Raw genomic sequence first — 5,291 nt, 5'->3', positions numbered from 1 at the left:
CGCATCAAGTTCGACGAACGTGTTCGAGGATTCGAGTCCTCGCCCTACTTAATCCCGAGACACGCTTTATTTAACATGGACGATTTTAACGACGTTTTCTGCCGACGTTTCTATCTTTGGAAAACAAATGGCCACGCTGCGAAACGCGCCACTTGGGCCGGATATCCCTCTTGCAATTTAAATAATGCAAATGCCGCGCCTCGGTCCCTTAAACACTCCGTTTCGGAAGTTAGGGGAGAGTTAAATCGAAAATAACAAATACAAACGCCGAGAGATAACCGAGGCGAAATAAAAATAAATGATTAAACATTTGGTTCTTAAAATGTTTCTTAAAATGTGAAACAGGACAGGTTGATCAATTTGACAATATTAACGTTCGAGTCGAAAATCGATAATTTTCATTTACCCTTTTCGAGCGGAACACACATTGTTCCAAATCGATGCAATTTTCCCCTAAGAATTATACTTTGTCAACGACACACTTCGTAAATGTAAAGTTAAATCTAGCCTGGATAAAAGGTATTCTATCGTACTCACACCATCTCGTTGAGATAATCGGCAATCGAATCAAGATCCTTCAATTTCTCAGATCGTCGACTCCTCAAAATCCTCCCAATCTCTCTATAACGGATTACTCACATCTTACATTCATACTCCGTTATCGCCCTCTCAATCGATTTTCCCTCCATCGATTTGCATAAAAAATCGCTCATCGTCAGCAATATCTTCGATACTAACATCCTGCTATCATCGCCAATTTCTCATGGAAAGAAAGAATTTTTCTGGCAACGATTTACACAAATAAATCGGCAAAAAAGAGAAAGAAATTTCAAATTGCTCGTGCGTAGTTCAATCGACAATAATTTTCATTTCATTGTCAATTACATTAGTTTTATAAGAAACACATTAGAACAGATCTCACAAGCTCGAGCGCATAGAGCAACGAAATGGACGAAACAAAATTCACAGATACAGGAGGTTGAATTTCAGCCAATCGAAAATGGTGGAACGTATCTTTGGTTGATGGCAGAGGCGCCTCTGATAACTCGTCCTTTGGATTATCATTCCTATAACGGCGCAAGATCGCACGAGTTGATGCTTTGATGGTGGCCTTTATCAGGACATTTGGCCGGTCCACACTGGAAAGGAGTCCTTTATCGAGCATCCTGTAACGACGTTACCGTTTCGAATAATGTAAAGCTATTTGTTTCTATCCGTTTTTATTTGTTTTTGTACACGTAGTTCCCATTCGAGCGTTTTGTAGCGAAATGTAGCGTCCATTGCAGTACAATTTACTGAGAGAAATTGTATTTAAGTAATATGGGATTGTGATATTTATGAATTTTTTAAAAAGGCCAAACAGGAAAAATATAAATCCAATAATAAAAAGCAAGTCTGATTTCATCATCTCTGAAAAGATAAATTTAATATATATATATATATTTAATATATTTTATAGTTTAATATTTAGTGTATAACTTTTTAATACGTCATATTCAGTGTGGAACAACCTTATAAAGGACTGAAACGTTTTGGTTCACAAAGGAAGTTGAGATGCGCAAATTGGTTTCCACGTAACTTTCACATCCTGTTGTTTAGACTGACCAATTTAGTCCTAAGTCAATATGCTCGTCGACTAAAACCTTCTTCTACGTTCCTGAAACAAGGAAGTTTAGCTCGTTTCTCCGTGTTCCGGTTTCCAAGTTTCATTTCTCAAATCCTGGCTAAGAAATCCGATGTGTAATCCCTCTTCGTTACTCGATCATTCGTGTAGCATACCTGTTGAAACGTGTCCACTTCCACTTTCCGTCCCACCGTTTCGAAAACTTTGAAGTAGTTTCATTGAGATGGACTGATTAAAACGCCTACGGGAACCACTGATAAGCTTCCTCCACGAGAAACATGGCATTGTATTGTTAAATAGTTCCTCTGGATTTTATTAACTGGACCGGAAATGGTTGCCAGCTGCGCGGCAATTAACGTCACTCGTTGTGGAACAACGTGTCGTGAAATCTGGTTAACTGAAATTTTAAATGATTCTGGTAATAATAATAAAATAAACCACGAAGGATATTTCTTCTATTTTTTCGAATTTTTTTTTCGTTTGCATTTAATGCAATTAGTATTTTATAGGTTATTCACGATAATACGTAACTTCATTATATTTCAATTAATCACAATGATACATATTGATAAAGAGAATCAAATATCATTCATTTATGGAAAATTTAAATGTACATAAATCTATAGATAATGCAGGATATACAAGAAATATAGTATAAAATATCCAAAGAAAAATATATATTATGATATATTTAGAGAATGAAACAGATTTTTATTTCAATTCTATTCCTATATCTGATCATAAAAATATCAACTATATATCAGCAATATTTACTTTTCTTTATCACAGGTGTTTTAAATCAATTTGCTAATAAAAATAATAGAGGTTAAATGAATCATTTTATATATATTCTACGTAAATATATTAGTACACCGATACAACTTAAAACACAAACAAAAACATTTAACTCGTTCAAAGCACGTGCAACGTTAACTGCTATTATTCTAACCTATCTAGTTCTCTTCCGATTAATCGATTACGCTGTCCGCATCTATTCCGTCTCGATTAATCGATTCTACCATCCACTTCTATCTCTCGCGGGTTAATCGATTCTGGATAATGTAGTTCCGTGACCATGGCGATTGCCGACCGTTTCGATGATATCGATAAATCGAGGCAGTGTGAATGGACTCGAAAGGAGCTGACTGTTCGAGAAGATAGCTACGATGTGACTGTGCATGCAGTATTCATGCGGTGTAACGGCGGCAATAAGCTTCACTCAGTGGAACTGTTAGAGACTATATAATACATATTTTGTACACATCCGTATATCCGTCACGGTTTTAGGTTAAGTTATATCTATGCGCAACGCGTGTTTCACTTGGTTAAAGTTTCTCGGAGTGTTTGAATAGACGAAAATCTTTTGACGAAGAAAAGTTAGGTTAGGTTATACTATATAAAGGTGTCTAATGTTACTACTTATTTTTTCCATTTATTCTCTTACATATAATATATGTAATCAGAGAATGATTTTTATTCTTGTTGAGATTTAATTATTGCATGAATATTTAATTTTTATGATATTCAGATTCATCTTTATAAAATTTTTGTGTCTCGAGATTTTTATGAATAATTATGAATATAAACACGAATATCACGTACAATATTGCAGTAAAGGAAAAGAAATTTGGATTATTTGGAATTCCAAGGTATTTTTTTCAATTTCATATTGCTAGATTTTTTTTGTTCTTCCACTATTACACGTCTACACATGAGAAATCGTCCAAGGCGTAGTTACAAAGTTTCTCGGGTTAGGGGAGTGATTTCGGAGGAACTCTAGTTGTTTCGAGCGAACTTTTAGGCTTTTTTCCACAACGAAGCACAAAATTTACGATCTCTATTTATTCCAGAATGAACGCTCGTCGTTTCAATGCGGTAAAAAGTTTCGTGGAACGATGATAATCGCAACTTTCGAAGAAGATAATGATGGTTAAAGAGGTTAGGGACGCGAATCGACGTTTAAGATGATTTTGGTGTCCTTCTTACTTGTGGAGAATCACGAAAAGGATCATTCCCTGCCTAAGCATATATTTTATTTTGCGGTAAATTGTTTGCACAGGTCTTGGTTTTTCTCATAAGATCTTGGGTCGAAGTATATCCTCGTTCATATGTATAGGAGATTTAAGGGATAAACTTGAAGTATCGTTGGAGAATTATTATCACATTTAGTCTTATTTTACACATCTTAAAATCTGATCTATCAATTTTTTCAATTAATCAAGTATCGAGTTCTCTATCGTAACGAATGAATTTTCTCGCAGAAAATTGAGATTTTTTTTAACGTTTATAATAAAAAATTTGGAATTTTTTTGTAATTGGATATCGTTGCAATTGTTTCGTGTCAATTTTAATCGATGCTTCGGTTATGGGATTTTAATTTTTCCCGCCAGTAACGAACAGTTGTCGTATGAATATTACATGAAATCTTCGTTCACATTACGGTTATTACAGGAAATTCACGAGCATTCAATTCTCTGATTTATGATAGAATCGCGATATTTCTTCGATCTCGATGAAATTCGATCAATCTGATTCATGTTAAAAATTATTGCGTATAATCCTGTAATCTGCATTCGCCATGTGCAAATGCAATGCGCCATAAATATTGAAGGTGTGAAATTATAACGGAGGAATAGCGCCTCCCGACACATTCTCTATAACAGAGAAGTTAAATCGTTTTATTCATTGGAATTTTTATATACGTGATATGAAATAATCCAAATAAATTAAATCGCTAAAATATCCCATTTGAAATCTTTCATTCTTCAATTTTACGTTTTATGTTATTTTACACCTTCTAAAGGATAAAATATTTATGATGATCATTTTTACGATATTTATCGTATCTTTTACACGTTTTCAATTATTTTTTAAAATTCTATTGGATATAAGATAATTCTAAGGACTATAATAATAATAATAAGATGTAGAATACAATTTAATCCCAATTATAGATTATAAATAAAAGTAAATTTAAATCTCGATTACTTAGAAATGGCGTATTCATTACTAAGTAAATTGCATTTCGTCGAACAATTGTTTCTCCTCGACGAATCGAGAAACGAACGACCTTTCTTCCCTGCAACCGATCCTTTGATTTAAAGATAAAGCAATACGTTACAACCCACGTGAAGTTTTCCATTGAAATTTCAACTAAGCTAATTAACCATATTGCTTTTCTAGGAAGTCATCAGATCGAAATAATGTTATACAATATTGAGTTATAACAGTATTTGTTACATAGAAGTATCAAATAGGGTCGATCATATGAGAGAAGTTCATTATCGCTTCGAGATCTAATTTAATTTGCTCGTTGGATAAACTTCCATTCAAGCTTGTGGTGGAATAATTATTAATCGTATATTAATTCCTTTTTTTATCTATAATTATTCATAAGGATGATCAGAGCCGATTTAACTCTCGTTATTAACAACGTTTCGCTCTTGGTATATGTATACGAGATATCGTGCTGTAAAACCGAATCATTAATATAATTCGTTCTTTTTTCGATTGATATTAAATTTGTCGACAAGACAAAAGCGCTTTTATTATTTTTAACGCAAAAATATTATCCGGTTTGAAACGATTAATCTTTCGAATCCAAGATTTTTCTTCTTTTCACTTTGTGCAGAGAGGACAGTGTAATTTTCCAAAAATATCTTATATA

At 33.6% G+C, this 5,291-nt stretch overlaps 1 long non-coding RNA gene across 1 annotated transcript; it reads right to left on the bottom strand.

Moving 5' to 3' along the window:
• Positions 1-1,485: 1,485 nt before the first annotated feature.
• Positions 1,486-2,146, bottom strand: LOC116185325. The gene is made up of 2 exons (XR_004150157.1): positions 1,780-2,146; positions 1,486-1,657 (listed from the first exon to the last, which is right to left on the bottom strand). It is a non-coding gene; the product is annotated as an uncharacterized LOC116185325 (long non-coding RNA).
• Positions 2,147-5,291: the final 3,145 nt, after the last annotated feature.

This window comes from Apis dorsata, unplaced genomic scaffold, assembly GCF_000469605.1.
Source record: "Apis dorsata unplaced genomic scaffold, Apis dorsata 1.3 scaffold_161, whole genome shotgun sequence".
In the NCBI taxonomy this organism is placed as follows: Eukaryota; Metazoa; Arthropoda; class Insecta; order Hymenoptera; family Apidae; genus Apis; species Apis dorsata.
This window is presented reverse-complemented; position numbering and strand designations above follow the sequence as displayed.